A 17949-nucleotide genomic window follows, 5' to 3' on the forward strand; every position below is an offset into this window, starting at 1 on the left:
TTATGGTGCTGGGACAGCCACACTTAGTGGGGTCTGTTTTTTAAGCCTTGATCTTTCCCTGGAGTAGCAATATGCCACAGGATATTTCTCTCGTGATGCTGGGCAGGGAAGGGAAGCTTCCCCTTGGTCGTATATATATTGTGTTGCTAAGCGACAGTACATGGACTAGGTTTATAAAAGATGTTTTTCAGGCTGTCTTAGTTAGGGTTTCTATTGCTGTGGAGAGGCACCATGACCACGACAACTCTTATAAAGAAAACATTTAGTTGAGGTGGCTCACTGTTGAAGCAGGAGCAGTGGGGCTGCGTCCCCGGCACCCGGCCGCCCGCATGGCTAGCTTATGCCCGAAATAATTACACGGAAACTGTATTCTTTCAAACACTGCCTGGCCCAGCTAGTTCCAGCTTCTTATTGGCTAGCTCTTACATATTGTTCTAACCCATTTCTAATATTCTGTGTAGCCCACGAGCTGGCTTACCAGGGAGGATCTTAACCTGCGTCTGTCTGGAGCGGGAGAATCATAGCGACTCCTTCACTAAGCTTCTTTTTCCCAGCATTCTCTTCTGTCTACTCCGCCTACCTAATTTTCTGTCCTATGAGGGCCGAGGCAGTTTCTTTATTATTAAGAAATCACTCCCACATCAGCTCACTTACAGTTCAGAGAGGTCCCGTCCATTATTTTCCTGATGGGGAGCATGCAGGCAGACATGTGCTGGGTAGTAGCTGAGAGCCCTACATCTTCCAGGCTACAGGAAGTCGAATGAGACACTGGGTGGTATCCTGAGCATAGAACACCCAAAGCCCACCCCCACAGAGACACACTGCGCCAACAAAGTCATACCCAATCCAACAAGGCCACACCTCCTACGAGTGCCACTCCCTCTGAGATTATGGGGGCCAATCCCATTCAAACTGCCACACAGGTCAAAGATTTTAATTTACCGTGAGATTACCAGGATGCAACCTCAGCCAAAGTCAGGGACCATCTGTGTTTGCATTATCTCACTTGTGGGAAAGCCACAGAAATAGATCCGTTCCACCTTGACGAAAGGTCCAAGGGTCCAGACCCATTCTTGTTCCTTCGAGGTCATATGACAGGAGGTTTGACCCAAAGTGTAGCTACTAACAGGGTGTTTTAATCTCGGGTGTGGTTACCTGATGCTGTGGGTATTAAGAAGGCAGTTACTTTGTTCTTTGTATCTTGGTAAAGAAGTCTTTTGCTATCCCCCTCCTTTTTGGATTGGGGTATATAAAGGCTATGAGAGATAAGTACAAGGCAAATCTCAGTAATTATTGGATGTCCTCCCATCGCTCTCTGTTGTCTCTTGCCTATTTCTTTCTTAATCCACACTCTTGCTCCCAAGTGGGGACGAATATGTCGGGTGGCACTCACTTCCTTCTTTTCCCTTTTAGACCTTTTACTATATTAATAACTAGTGGCTTGTGTGAATTCCACCCTAAAAAAAAAAACCCAAGTTAGCACCCTATTGAAATATAAGATGCATGTTATGGACTTAACATGCTCATGTATACTGCATAACAATGGTAGTAAATGTTAGAACTGCATTTCTTTGTGTTTTTTTGTCATTAGGCAAACATTATGGAGTTTACTTATGCAAATTATGATGACTCTAATTAGGGTACCATCTTATATGCAGTCTACCGTTAGCTAAAACATTCATATTTGATGTATGACTATATGTCTATGTACATACATAAAGTTAATATTCCACAAAGACTGCTCTTGAAAATGGTTTGTATCCACTTACAAAACCTCCCTCTGCAAAAATGTGTACAAACTGATTATAAAGTCATAAAAGAAACAAATAAAAATAGCTGGAAGGTAGCAGTTTGGACATGAGAATTTGTAATTCTTAGAAAGCACATTTGTAGGCACTGGGTATAGTGGTGCACACCTGTAAACCCAGCATACAGGAGACTGATTGAGGCAGGAGGATTATGTGTTCCAGACCAGTCTGGGGTACATAGTAGTTTAGGATGGCCTTGATTACACAGGAAGACCCTATTTATTTTTTAGTTACTTGTCTTGCTGCTGTGAGAAATATCTGACCAAAGTCACTCCAGGAAGAAAGAGATTATTCTGGCTAAGGATTTTAGGTCACAGTCTATCATGGCAGTAAATGCATAGTGGCAGGTGCTTGAGGCTGCTGATTCTACAGTCAAGAAACAAAGTGGTAAATGCTTGTACTAAATTTGCTTTCTCTTTCTTTATCCAAACTTAATGTGATTCTTCTCATCTGAATTAACAGAAAGATAACCCCTCACAGGCCACCCTGTAGCTTTGGTGCTTTCCCGGAACTAGCTCTTGTACACCAGGCTGGCCTCGAACTCACAGAGATCTGCCTGCCTCTGCCTCCTGAGTGCTGGGATTAAAGGTGTGCGCCACCACTGCCCAGCTCGGGTTTCCCAAATGTGTTTCAGAATCTAGCACCCGTGTCTACTTAAAAGAAAGAGATTCCACATTCAAATAAATCTGGAATTAGAATATATTATAGAGTTCCACTACTTTACCGTTTACAAATGGTTCTGAGGGCTTGTAGCTAAGTTAGCTGATTGATTTTTTTTGTCTAAACAAAATCTCTCCAAATTGAATTGATCGTGGTGGTTTTTTTTTTATGCCTGTTAGTAGTGAGCTGCCATATTTTAAACCTTATGATGGATCAGACATTTCACATTTTTTTCTTTAATCCAAGGCTCAAAATTGTCAGGGTCCAGTACCAGCCCGGAGCATAAATTATTTATCCAGACCAGAGGGGAGGCGTGGGAATAAAGACACAACTCACATGGCTTTATGGGGAGGGAGTTTTTCAGCGATCCCTCATGAAATCCTGAATTCACATCCTGAAAAATCGCCCTGCATTTATTCTCTATACATTACCAAAACGTAAATCGAGGGAGAATTCATTAGTATTCTGTTTCTGTAGTAGCAGGACTAAAGTCACATCCAACTATGGCTGCTCTGTCACGTAGTGTAGTGGCATTTCATTTGTATTTTAATAGACAAAGCCTGCCTGAAGAAGAGAGAGAGTAAAACAGCCCCACTGGTCAGCCTTACAGACCAGGCAGTGGTAACACACACCTTTAATCCCAGTAGCCACACTAGTTTGCCATAGAAACCGGGCAGTGCAAGCCTTTAATCCCAGACCTAGAAAGGATTATAAAACAGGAGGAGACAGCTCTCACACACACAGTCTCATTCTGAGATTCCTGGAGGGAGGATTGCCATTTCAGACTGAGGTCAAGATAGAACGATGATAAGGCCACAAATACGAAGTGTAGAGAAGAAAAGACTGTGACACTCCCTTTGCCACATCTGGGCTTGCCGCAGAGAGGGAATTCATTGCTTATTGTACCACATGGAGTGGTTTGGAGTGGGAAGGGGATCCCGATCGCTGCTGCTGATCAGCACTGAAGCTCAAAGAAGACCAAAACCAAAGGGAGGAGGGAGATAGAGAAGACAATCCAAGAGACGGAATTGCTGAAGGAAAGTAAAATTAAAATGATGCTGGAAACAAAACCCAGGCAGAATTTTTTTTAAGTAGGCGGGGAAAACAGAACTGAATGCTGGGAGAAAGAAGGCGGAGAGACAGAGTGATGCTATGGACCCGCCACTGGAGGTAGACATGCTGAGACTTTGCTGGTAGGCCACGAACTCATGGTGATATACAGATTAGTAGAAATGAGTTACACGAATATGTAAGAGTTAGCCAATAAGAAGTTAGAGCTAATGGACCAAGCAGTGATTTAATGAATTCGGTTTCTGTGTGGTTATTTTGGGGCTAAGCTAGCCAGGGCCGGCTGGGAACCAACGAGCAGGCCCCCTTCTTGCAACAATGTAGCTGGGTTAACACCTCTTCCCAGGCAATCTCCATAAATATAAAGAAGGAGCAGAACGATATTAGCGTATCCTGATCCTTTGTTTAGGATGGCAACATCCTGTCTGGAAGGCCAGGTGACCACCTTCTGTGTGGTCAGGTGTGAATTGGCCTGAAAGTCTGGCTGCCATACAATGTAGAATATTGCCCCCCACGAAATACATATTTTAACTCTTATCTCTAAATAACTATCACATACCATTTTAAAATGTAAAAGGTAGGGCTAGGGATATAGCTAAGTCGGTAGAGGGTTTGCCTAGCACATATGAAACTCTCGGTTGGATCTCCAGGACAATATAAACCGGGCATAGTGGCACAATGCGTATACTCCCAGTAGTCAGGAGGTAGAGGCAAGAGGATCAGAGATTTGAAGGATCACCCACCCTTGGTTCAATATCAAGTTGAAGGTCAGTCTGGGCTACATAATACCCTGTCTAATACAGAGTGAAAGATAAATACTTCATGGTAGAGTATGCCTATATCCTATGCTTCATATGACACTGTCTTTCATTTCTTGTTATTTTGAGATTTACTTATTTATGTGTATGTGTGTTGTTACTTGGGTTTATGTGCTCCATCTGCATGAAGTACCCTCAGAGGCCAGAAGAAGGCACCCGATTCTTTGGAACTGGAGTCACAGGCAACTGTGAGCTGTTGTGTGTTCTGGGAACGAAACCTAATCCTTTGTAGGAACTGCAAATGCTCTTAACCCCTGAGCCATCTCTCTCTATCTCCTAATTCTTGGTATTTCAATACTAAACATCTCTTTAGACCATAAATCATGTAAACAATATGCAACACCATATAGTTGTGACAGTTGCCCTGGAAACTGCTTTCCTTCACAAAATGTCCTAGGACCAGATCACAGAAGGATGTAGGAGTACAAAATTCTTTGACACCTTCCACAGTGCACATCACCTTAGTAGGGTCAATAGAATTAAGCAGTGTCTTAAAGAAATACCGGGAAGTGTAGCCTAACGTCTCTGTGCTCTAGGGGCTCAGCGACAGTGAGTCCTCTGACATCCAAGCGGCCTCCTGAGTGTGCTGCGAAATGGAGCCAGCTTCCATGTGAGCTCAGGACCTTTCACACTGCCCATGGAAAGTCTGACACTACAGCAGAGACAGAAAATTGCTGACCCAGTGTGTGCGTGTGTGTGTATGTGTGTGCGTTGTGTGCTTGTCTGTGTAAATATGTGTACAGGTGTGTTTGCCTATGCATGTGCGTGTGTGGAAGTCCAGAGGTTGGCCCTGTCTTTTTTCTATCACTCGCCACTTTTTTCCCCCTTTCCTTTCCTTTCCTTTCCTTTCCTTTCCTTTCCTTTCCTTTCCTTTCCTTTCCTTTCCTTTCCTTTCCTTTCCTTTCCTTTTCTTCCTTCCTTCTTTTCTTTTTCTTTCTTTCTTTTTTCTAAGCCAAGGACCTCACTCAGCTTGCAGCTCACTGTTTAGGCTAGATGAGCAGCCAGTGAGCCTCCAGAATCTTCCTGGTCTCTGAGACTCCAAACTCAGACCTCATGTTGGGCAGCAAGTCTTATACTCGCTGAGGCTTCTTCTCAGCCTTCCTGTGCATGTTAAAGTATAATCATATTCGAGGATGCATTTTTACAAAATGCTCGTTCACACGTGGACAGGATTCTGCACACCCCACTGTTTCCTGAACACACACCGACTTGGGATTGGAGCTCGGATGATTCATTACAGGAGCCATGTGTTGGATTCGGCTGACAGTTCTCAGTCTGATTTTTTCTAGTATGCTCTTCTGCTGGACGCTGGCGCTAGCCCTCCAGCCTAGCCTGGCAGAGCCTGCTTCAGGCCTTGCTTCTTTCCCTTGGTTTGAAGGGGCTAGCAGCTGCTTGGGAGGTGGAGCGGAACAGGTGGCCCACATGTGTTCACTGGTGAGAGTTCAGCAACTGGTCACTGGGTGGGTGGGGGGACCGGGAAAATTGAGAGGGGAGGACATTAAGAGATAATCAGGTTGGAAGAGGGACAGCCTAGATTTTCTTGTGTGTGTGTGTGTGTTATATGTATGTACTTGTATGTCTGTGTGCACGTGTGTATATGTATGTATGTGTGTGTGTGTGCGTGCAAGAATGTATATAGAAGTCAGAAATTAATTTCAGTTTTTTTTTGTCTTCAGTTACTCTCTACCGTAATTTTTGAGACAGGGTCTCCCACTGAACCTGGAGCTCAGAGATACAGCTGGTGACTGTTGAGCTCCAAGAATCCTCCTGTCTGTGCGCTCCTACCCCACCTCCATCCCCTACCACCCTCCCCACTCTTCCCCTACCACCGGGCTGGGATTACAGACATGTGCCTATGCTCCTGGCTTTCGTGTGTAAGTCAGAGATCCCAGCTCAGCTCATCATGTTTGTGCAGCAAGTGGTTTACACACTGAGTCCTCTTCCTCCTCCTCCTCCTCCTCTTTTTCTTCTTTGCCTCGTTTAACGGCAGAGAATTAAAAGTGCGCATGTCGAAACTGAGGTTGACAATCCTTTTATCTTAGGGTCACTTAACCCTCCTAAGTTCTCTGAACCCGCAATCCCAATAGTGTTTGAGATCTGACATCATTTATTGACTCACGGGACACAGAGAGACCACATGCGCTGGAAGCGCTGCAACTGTGCATTGCCCGGGCCCTTTTCTCAGGAGCACAGAAGAACCTTGGAGCGCTTCCTGTGGGCATCCCTACCTCAGAGCCACGGACGGAGCCCAGGAGCAAAGAACAGACCAGGGAACGGGTATAGTATGTTAAGGTAGGAGTAGCAGGCTCAGTCCACAAGGCTCTGATTAAACTGAGCCCTGAGCATCTATCCACAGATGCACAGCGGCTTGGGGTTCCCATATTATTATTTCCAGGAAAGCCCTTGACAGGCTCCCGTTCCTGCCTCTAATCCCAGCCCGGGCTTCCCTTTCAAGATGGATTATAAACTGTGAAGACAAAATGGCCACACACTCAATGAGCTGGTTTTGGTTAAGTGTTTATAACAGCAACAAAGCCGAACCAACGCAGCAAGTTTCCCATTTCTCTCGGGCATCAGGCTTTTTTGTTGTGTATATATTTTGTTTTAGAGAGTTGGCCAAGGGCCGTGAGGCCTAGAGAAGGGAGTTGAAGGCAAGAACATGCTGGCTTCAGCACGTCAGAGTCCTCTGTTTTTTTTTTAAGAAAGAGCTGGGTAAGCCTCGGCAGGGCTGCTCCTCCTTCTGCTCATCTTGTCTGTTTGAGATAGGGACTCTTAATTTTGTAGCTGCCCTGGAATTCACTATATAGATCAAGCTGGCCTCGAACTCATAGAGACCTGTCTGCCCCTGCCTCCCAAGTGCTGGGATTAAAGGAGTCAGTTCTTCTTAAAGAAAGATGTGAACAGAAAAGAAACTGTGTCTGATCAGTTGTTGTATATGAAAATATGGATTCTCCACATAGCTCAAGTTAGTCCAATTAAATACATGAACATTAAAAAATTTAAATTATTTTATTTCCTCAATTTTTATTTTGAAATATTTCAAACCTACTTTTTTTTTTTTTTAAAGACTATGTATAGTAGAAGACAGAAGAACTTGGACCTTTTTCCCTAGATTTACCACTTTGTTAAAGTTTGGCACACCTGCCTTTCCTTCCCCTCAGACTTTGGTTTGAACCACTGAAGTCGATTGCAGATGCTGTGACTCCATTTTTGTGAACTGTTTACTTCTGAGACAGGGTTTCCCAGTGTAGCCCTGGCTGTCCTGGAACTCACTCTGTAGACCAGGCTGGCCTCGAACTCAGAGATCAGCCTGCCTCTGCCTCCCGAGTGCTGGGATTAAAGGCGTGCGCCACCACTGCCTGGCTCATTTCTGTCAGCTTTTACCGGAATCTCACAAGAACCACAATGCTATAGGACCCGTGAGAATGTAATTTTATTCGATATAATCAAGTTATAGCAATATATAAATTTTAGAAGTGAAACCTCAAAGGACATGTAGTTGGTTATTCCAAAACCCAGTATTTGGGACTAGAGAGGCGGCCCAGCTGTTGACTACATATTCTCTTCCAGAGCCTGAGTTCTGCTCTCAACACCTGCAGTGGGTGGCTCACAGCCTGGCTATGACTGCAGTTCCAGGGGAATCTGATGACGCTGGCCTCCATGAGCATCTGAGCTTAGGTGTACATGTCCACAGAATTTAAAAATAAGTCCAATGATCACCTAAAGTTCCATTGCGTGTGTTTGCCGTGGGTTTTTTGGTTTTTGTTTTTGTTTTGTAGTGCAAAGGACTGAACTAAGGATCTCATGAATATTAGTTAGCTATACTATAAGATGCTAGGTAGTTACATCACTGAGCTACTACAAACATCCCTAGTCCTAATGAATGTTAGTTAGCTATACTATAAGATGCTAGGTAGTTACATCACTGAGCTACAAACATCCCCAGTCCAATCCTTAGGTTTCTTTCTCTGTTTGCAGGCGGGTTTCCACGGTTAGCCCTGGCTGGCCTGGAACTCAGCGATGTGACTGCTTCTGCCCGGTTAGTGTTGGGACTCAAGGTGTGCGCTACTCTGCCCAGTTCCTCCTTGTGCTTTCGTCCCGTTTTTCACTTAGAGCGGCCCTACTTCCACTTTCTAGTTCTTTCAAGACATCAGCTTTTGAGTTCGAGTCCGTTATTTTGGAGAATGCTCTTGGGCTGGATTTATCTGACTCCTCCTTCATGGATGAGTTCAGTGTGGTTTCTTTGTGTTGCTTTGCCGTCCACTCCAGGGATGGCGTTCGCCAGGCAGCGCATCAGCACACACACGTGGGCTGGACTTATGGAAGGGTGACGTGTGTAGCTTTCGTGCAGTCAGACCTGCCTGCCGTCGTCACTGTTCTGTTGCTGTGGCCAGACGTCATCACCATGGTGACTCTTTGGAAAGAAAGTATTTAACTGGGGCTGGCTTACGGTTCAGAGGTTTAGTCCACGGTCAGCATGGTGAGAAGCATGGTAGCAAGAAGGCAGAACCCGTGCTGGAGAGCAACTGAGAGGTCTGGATCTGCATCGGCAGGCAGCAGGAAGAGAGAGACACTGGGTCTGGCTTGAGCATTTGAGATCTCAAAGCCCCTCCCCCCATGACACACTTCCTCCAACAAGACCACACCAACTCCAACAAGGCCACACCTTCTGATAGTGCCATTCCCTAGTGACTGAGCATTCAAATTTATGAACCTGTGGGGGCCATTCTCATTCAAGCCACCACATTACCCTTTTTATTGTTTATGTTTTACATAGATCCTTCTGACTGTGTAGGCATCACTTTGCTCCAGATATAATTTCTTCAATCCCCATGAGTTCTCATGTCCCTCTCTACTCAATCCCCTTCCCTAAATCCTGCAAACATCTAATCTCTGTCCCTATTGCTTTGCATTCTTGGCATGTTTTGTGCGTATAGTAATAGATCACAAGGAATATACCTTTTGTGTCTGACTTCTTTCATTTAGATGAGTACTTTGGAGATTTATCCAGATTCCGGACAGACACCAAGACAGTTTTTTTTTTTTAAATATTTATTTATTTATTTATTTATTATGTATACAATGTTCTGTCTGTGTGTATCCCTGCAGGCGAGGAGAGGGCACCAGACCTCATTACAGATGGTTGTGAGCCACCATGTGGTTGCTGGGAATTGAACTCAGGACCTTTGGAAGAGCAGGCAATGCTCTTAACCACTGAGCCATCTCTCCAGCCCCAAGACAGTTATTTTTAAGACTTATTTTTATTTTATGTGTATGAGTGTTTTGCCTGTGCATGTATATGTGCTATGTACATGTCTTGTGCTCAGTGTGACCAGAAAAGGATGCCAGATCCCCTGAAGTTGGAGTTACAGGAAGTTGTAAGCTACCATGTGGGTGCTGGGAACTGAACCTGGGTCTTCTGCAAGAGCAGAAGGTGCTCTGAACCTCTGAGCCATCTTGCTAGCTCCAAGGAGCCTATATTTTGTTTTTTTTTTTTTTTTTATTTAAGACTTCACTACATGTGTCTAGCGTAAGTGATTTGTTCATTGCTCAGTTGACAGGCATCTGAATGGCCCCCAATTTTTAGCTGTAACGAAGCAGGTTTAAATATTACTGTGGACTCATTTATATTTCTCCCGATATATGTACCTAGGAATGGGACCGTGGGTTGCTACAGTAAGGGTAGTGTGTGTAGCTTATAGGAATCTGCCCCACTATTTCCCCTGGACTGTGCCATTTTTTTCATCCCCAACCAGCACCTTCTTCTGCTATGTGAGAATTCTAGTCCCACCCCGTCCCCAGCAGCTTCGGAATTCTCAGTTCGTTTGTAGTCTTTGCAGTGGACATGTGCTGGTATCTTGAAAAGCTGAGGCTGTGCACACTCACTCAGCTCTGTGGTCTGGTGCTGGTGTCCACTACAGCTCTCCCCTAGACACGTCTGTTCTGTCATTGATATTTTGAGATCACATGCATATCCTGTCACGAAAGGTATATTCCCTCTAATTTTATTACTCCAGCCAGTGATAGTTGCTATCTATTGATATGTTCCTGAATTATGCTTGTGATTGAAATGTAATTCTTTAAATTTTTAAACTTACATGTTAGTGTGTGTATGTGTGTGTGTGCACATGTGTACATGCGTGTAAAGCATGCCACACTGCTCATGTGAAAGTCAGAAGACAGCTTGCTGGACTCGTTTCTCTCCTTCGGTCGTGTTCATTCCAGGAACTGAGCCCACGCTATCAGGATCGGTTCAGGGTCTCTTTATCCACAGAACCATCTCACTGACCCTGAAATGTAATTATTTTTCAAAACGTTTTTTCAACATGTATTAACAGAAATTCTCTTGTAATGATCTATCCTCTTCCCCTGCCCCCTGGTTTTACAGTAGATGCACAAACTGGTTCCTTCTAAATGTAGTCCATTAGAACCCATTACTGTCGCCATTCATTAGGTGCCCGAGTCGTCTGCGTCTGCCCACGGGTTCCTCGCCAAGATGGCTCCTTCACATCCGTCTTTGAGTGCGTACCTGCCTTCTGTCATTGGGAGACTTTCCTGGCTCATCTTGGGCGTTCCTGGAATCAGCTATTTCTCAAGGTGACCGTGGTTCCTTTTAGTGAGGAATGGTATTTTGAAAACTGACTCCGGCTCGCCATGTGCTGGGACGGCATCATTTCTGAGCCCTTTCGTAGCCGTACTTGGAATACACAAATCAATAGGCTTCCACAAATGTTACTGATTTTATATTGTAGCTCCAGCCCAAGTGCAAACCTCAGAGCTCTGCGTGTGGCCCACCCTACATTCTCCGCAGGGGAAATATCCTGTCCTACTTTGTACTTGTCCCACCCCAAGTCACGTACAAATACTTTCAAAATCACCGTGTCTACCACTTTACTAGACGCCGATTCACTAAATACATTTGAGACCTTCTATAGTAATGTAGGATTTACTTGCTTTTATTATTGTGCTTTCAAATTTTATTTGAATTATTTTTTCCTCTAGTATAGTTAGCAATTTGATATAATACTAAATGAAACCATTCTTGCATTTTAAGGTATGGGCCGTTTCCTGACTTTTATAATGAAAGATATTCTTGGTGTAATAATGTAAGCCTAAACTTGTCCTCAATAAAAGGCCTACCGGAGACTGGCAAGATGACTCCGTGGTTAAAAACCCTGGCTGCTTTTCCAGAGGACCCAGGTTTGATTCTAGGCACCCATATGGTGGCTCAGAAACACCTGAAACTCCAGTTCCGGGTAATCTGATGCCCTCTTTTGACCTCTGTGGGCACACACATGGTACATAGACATACATGCAAGCAAAACACATACATAAAATTGAGGGGGGAAAAAAGTCCCAACTGGCGGAGTTGCCCAACCAGTCACACTGCTGCATGGTCAACCTAACGTGGGGGAGGATTTCCGAACAACAGTGGGGCCCTGTGGTGTTAGGAAAAGCGAATACTAATGCTCTTCATCGTTGATGAGTTCCTTTGGACCAGAGAGGATGTTTTGAATTCCCGGAGACTGCAAAGTGGTCAACAAATGGAAGGCATTCAGAAATGAATGGATGGAATGACAGACAGCTGGATAAGCAGGAGTCTATCTCAATGAAATAAAATGATGGGGTAACAGCAATTATATTAAAAAAGAACGAAGAACATAAAACAGCAAAAGTAAAATATAGAGTTCACAGGAACCCAGGCATAATAACATAGTTTACTGGAAGGGCATTGTTGCTCAGAAAAAGCTCAAGCCCCTGATAAATCTTTAGATTTTATTTATTTAAATTTTTAAAATTATTTTTGGCTTTTCAATACAGAGTTTCTCTGTGTAGCTCTGACTTTTCTGGAACTCGCTCTGTAGACCAGGCTGGCCTCGAACTCAGAGATCCTCCTGCCTCTGCCGAGTGCTAGGTGTGCGGCGTCACCGCCAGCTGATTTCATCATCTGTGTGAATGTGCGTGCTCGCACACCTTTGTGATGGTTCCTGAGCAGGCCAGAAGGTGAATTTGGAGGACTGAACTTAGGTCCTCGGATTTGGTAGCCGGTGCCTTCATTTGCTTTATCTCGAGTTAGCTGTCAGAGAAGTACACCGAGCCATCTCTCTAGTCCCCACGTTTCTTTCAAATACACATTTGTTCTGTAGCACACAACATCTGGATGACTACAGAGCCCATTGCTCTGGTTAACGTCCCCGTGGAGCATCCAGATTCCAGTCACAGCTGAGGTGGAGGAGGGGCATTATGAGGAAGGATGAACCTGAAGACGGTCCCTGTTTTCAGGACCAAGCAGGGGATTCTTACTTTATTTTTCGTGACACATGAGCTGTTGTGGGGCGGGGGGAGGTTTTGTGCACATGAGTGTGGCTGCCTGAATAGGCTAAAGGTGTTGGGTGCACAGAAACCGGCGTTACAGGCAGTTGTGAGCCACCTGATGTGGATGCTGGGAGTTGAACTCAGGTCCTCTCGAAGAGCAATGCGTGCTCTCCATCCCACGAGGCAAGCTTCTTTGGGGGAATCTTTTGAGCTTAAATCACAGCCTTTCCACATTTATGAAAGACTGTCGTGAGACCGGCCTGTCTGTGAAGCTCCAAAAAAATGGAGCTCCAACTAGCGTGGGGGAGGTATAGACAGCAACTTTGGTCCAGTCTGAGACAATATGGCCTCGGGGTTGGAGATAGAGGGAAATAAAGAGAGAAGGAAAAGGAGAAGGGAAAGGAGTAGTGGGGGAGGAGAGGGGAGAGGAAAGAGACACGTAGCGCATTAAACTGTTGAGGACCCTGTCAAATGCCCTTTACATGGCGCTCTTCTGGGAGGGCCCGAAGGAAACGCTTCCCACTGGGTTAGCACAAATGTGTCTGAAGGACGTACTCAGCGGAAGGAGTCCACTCCCTGATCTCTGGTTAGTAATAAAATAGAGAATACTATTTGCCTCTACTAATCAGGTGTTTCTGACATCGTAGGGAAGGGCTATCTCATGGGTCTAGGTGTGAGGTTCCTATGTTCACCTGTCATGTGGCTGTAAACTGTGTTCAACAGGTCCAAGTCAAGGTATAGCAATATTTCCTAGATGACACATGAAACGCGGCCCCTATCAAATTTGTGCAAAAGTATTATTCTTTCAGACACATCGCATACTTTCCAATGCCATAGGGGAACTGGGAAAAGTTTTGTTTGAATTTTAACCCTGTGTCTCCTAAGCTTAATTACCAGTAGGACAGTTAAAAAAAAAAAGAGCAAAGGGATGGAGGGAGGGAGAAAGGGAGGAAGGGAGGGAGGGAGGGAGGGAGGGAGGGAGGGAGGGAGGGAGGGAGGGAGGGAGAGAGAACAAACCTCACACTGTCTCTTCTTTCCTTTCTGGGCTCAGTCTCTGGGGTCATCTAGCGCTGTTGGTACCAGGCTGATTTCTCCAGCACAATTTTCTAAATCCACCATCAGGTGGCGCTGCTAGACCTACAAAACGAAGCCAGCCAGCCACCCCAGTCTGCCAGGTCTGGGCCTTGCGGAGGAAGGGTTTGGATCTGTGCTGGAAAAGGCACACGCCAGAACTATTGCCAGATGAGTGATGTTTCCTCAAAGAAGGCTACTCACAAATCCCGCTGTTTTCTGTTTGTCTCCTCCAGATCCCCATTTGGGGGGGGGGCATCTTATTTTAAAAGCTCTGGAGAGAAACTCTTCCGTGGGGTTACTGAGAATCAGCAGCCCCCATAATATGAGAAAATCCTTTTCCTTCAAAGCTGTCTTCTCAGCTCCGCATATGAGATTTCCTTCAGAGTCGCTGAGGACAAAAAGATTGGAAGCAGGAAGCCCGGGTCCTGATACTGTTCTTCCTAAGCCCTGCCTACCCTTCATTTCCGAGTCATGCATGCAGATTAGCGGCAAGAGGAACAATGTCTGGGCTATGCTGCAGGTAGATCTCTTTTGTTGTTTTGTTTTGAGACAGGGTTTTTCTGTGTAGCCCCGACTGTGCAAGACCAGGCTGGCCTCAAACTCAGAGGTCTGCTGCTTCTCTCCCGCCCCCTCCCACCCCCACCCCGCTGCTCCCCGAGTGCTGGGATTAAAGGCGTGCACCATCACTGCCCAGTTTGTGTGTGTGTGTGTGTGTGTGTGTGTGTGTGTGTATGAGCGCGGTGTGTGCCCATGTGCCATTATGTGTGCTATGGAGAAGTCAACTTTGTGGAGTCGGTGTTCTCTCCTTCCACAGGTGGGTCCCGGGGATGGAACTCAGGTCACATGTGCCTTTACCCCTGGAGCCATCTCATCAGTCGGTCTAACATATCTTATTTCTGCTCAGCAGGATAAATTTGCTGTAGGAAGCATTTGGGACTTTTTCACTAGTGAACACAAGAACAGCCCAAGGAACACACATGTCCCACGAGCGGGGTTCAACTGTGGCCACTGTTTTGCCACGTTTGCCTTGTGTGTTCCCAATGTGTCTTTCCAAGATCTTTTCTCTCGTGAAATTAGGATCCAGCTAAGCCTTTTCTTGAGCCTTTTCACCTCCGCTTCTTCTAACCTAGGAGAATCTCTCCTTTTTAAAAGACATTGACTTTTGGGAGACAGGATCTCACTAGTGTCTACTTGGTTAACCCAGAGATTGCTGTGTAGATCAGGCTGTCCCCAAACTCAGAGATCCGCCTGCCTCTGCCGCCCAAGTGCTGAGATCAAAGGTGTGTCCTGGCTGGCACTGGCCTTTTGAAGAGGCCTTGACAGTGGTCAAAGACTGCCTGTCCTGCCGAGTGGAAGACAGTTGCCGGGAGGGGGCTTCTAATGGATCTCAGGGAAACAAGCGGAGATTAGACTGTGGGAACCGAGGTTATTGACTGCGTGACCAAATTTCCCGCTGGAAGTCACACAGAGTGTATGTGTGGGGATGTCCCAATATACCAACCAGCGCATGGGATAGACTCGTGCCCACTTGTTCATACTCTGCTGGACCTTGCTTATGGCTTCACAGGAGATCCACTGTGAGAATCTGTTGATATGCAAAAGGTGGTGGGCCCAGCACCTTGGGAACTGGGTTTCCATCCATCCATCAGAGCACACTGGTTCTGGTGGGTCAGCCTTCCGCATTATCCGCTGAAATCTCACACAGGATTCCTGCAGACCACAACAAGACCCAACACAAAACAGCAAATTTGCTTAAAACATGAGTTTTTTTTTTTTTAACCTTGCGGAGAGGGCATATATTTTGACTGAATTGTGCAGACTTCAACCATGAACTTCATGACTTTGTCGCAGTGTTGAAAGGATGATACTGCCAGAGCCCAGGAGGAATAAAAATGCCACTACGTGAAGGTCTGTTTAAAGGGCAGGCGAGATGATACAGCAGATGGGGGCACCTGCCACCAAGTCTGAGGACCTGAGTTCATTTCCACCAAATCCACGTGGTAGAATGACCCTCTTGCAAGCTGCCCTCTTACCCCACGTGTGCTGCGGCATCAACCCATCCACACTCATACCCCGCCCCACCAAGGAACACAAATCAATAGTCAGATGTAAAATATTTCCAAAATAATTTCATTGGTCATTTTATATTTCTGCACTCCAGGTACAGCACAGCACATAGCGGGTAAAACAGAACACTTCCTGGTCACTCTGCATGTAATTAATATGCCTTTAATTCTGTAAAGTAATTACTAGTAAGTGAGTACACAGGATTGATTCCGTAAGTAAAATCTATGTATTTTTAGTCAGAGATACATAGTTTATTTTGTATTTGAGACAGGGTCTCTCCACATAACCCTGGCTATACTGGAACTTAGGCTGACTCTACCTCCCCAGTGCTGGGGTTCCTTCCATAGGGCAGTGGTTCTTACTTAACCAGTGCTTTGTTGTTGGTAACTTTATCTTTTTAACTCTTTTGTTTTTTTGTGGGGGGGGCACCACCCAGCTTCCAAATAAATTCCATACTGAGGCTTATTATTACTTATAAATGCCTATCCTTAGCTTGACTTTTTTTCTTGCCAGCTTTTTTTTTCTTAAATTATCCCAGCTACCTTTTTCCTCTGGGCCTTTTTCCTTTTGTTATTTCTGTGTCTTCCTTTCACTCCCACTCTGTGGCTGACGAGGTGACTGTGTAACTGGGCCCTAGTTTCCTCTTCTTCTTGTTCGCTCTCCTTCCTCACTGTCTTGCTGCTCCTTTCTTCTCCTGTTTATCCTCTCTGCCTGCCAGCCCTGCCTCACTATTGGCAGTTCAGCTTTTTATCAGACCATTAGCTGTTTTAGACAGGCAAAGAATCACAGCTTCACAGGATTAAACAAATGCAGCATAAACGAAAGCAACACACGACGCGTACACCACTAAACAGATGTCCCAGAGCATATACGAAAGCAACACACCTGAAAGTCATATTTCCCAGCAATGGCTTGTGACCCCTAAATGGGTCCCAGAAGACCACTGGAGAGCACATATTTCTGGTGGTCTTCAGAATTGAGACACGGCTCCTCTGTCTCCAGGCCAGTCTGCCCCCACACAGGTGAGTCCACAGATTGGTTCCAGAACTGTATGCTGCTTTAGGAAGGGAGAGAACCACTGACATAGGGTAGTGATTGTACCAAAGTTACTTTAAAATAGCTGCTTGTTTATGTAAGAGATTTTAACATAAACAAACAAATCTTCCTTTTGTTAAGGCATTGTTTCTCAGGGCTGGAGAAATGGCTGCTCTGGCTCCTCTTCCAGAGGAACCGGGTTTGATTTCCAGGACATGCTTCTAAACACTTGGAATTCATCTCAGAGGATCGAGTCCCCTCTTCAGGCCTCCAGAGCACCAGACTTGCGATGCACTTACAACATACCTATACACATAAAAAAAAGAGTTTCTGACATAGTCAATACTCATACCGAATCAGAAATCAATAAAAATCCAAAATCTTTATTTTACAATGTACATAAACATTGGATATTAAAATATCCAATCTTTAAACATTACTACTAATCAAATGTATTATCTGTTAGTAATGAATTAGGTTGCTGAAAATTTGTATTATTCTAATACAAAGGTAAAACCAGTCAAACAAGATAAACATACACATGTCATAAGGACTCAAGTCCAGAAATCATGTGAAAATTTATCATGCAAAATTAATCTTTTAAATTTACATTGCATTTATCTAGCATAAAGCAGTTTAGAACTTTCTAATCAACTAATAAAGGTTTAACATTTTCAGTTATCCTTTAAACACCGTATAAATCCTGCAACAAAATTCTTAACCTCAGTTTCCAGAATTAACATTTGAAAGTGCCAGACGCGAACCCCTTTCCTAGAAGGAAATCTACCTTTTTAATTAATGACATTTAGTTCACATTTTAGTTAGGTTTGGCCAAGCTAAAGTCCTCTTTAACCAGTTTTTCTTCACTCTCAAATTCTACAGTTAGATTCCTCCATTTTTTTTTGGTTAACTTTTAAAAAATGGAAGGCAGCTGGGCAGTGGTGGCGCACACCTTTAATCCTAGCGCTTGGGAGGCAGAGGCAGGCGGATCTCTGAGTTCGAGGCCAGTCTGGTCTACAAGGTGAGTTCCAGAACAGCCAGGGCTACACAGAGAAACCCTACCCTGACTCAGAAAAGCAAAGGAAGAGAAAAGACAGACACAA

This window comes from Alexandromys fortis, unplaced genomic scaffold, assembly GCF_014885135.2.
Source record: "Alexandromys fortis isolate MF-2015 unplaced genomic scaffold, M_Fortis_MF-2015_v1.1 scaffold_22, whole genome shotgun sequence".
Taxonomy (NCBI): domain Eukaryota; kingdom Metazoa; phylum Chordata; class Mammalia; order Rodentia; family Cricetidae; genus Alexandromys; species Alexandromys fortis.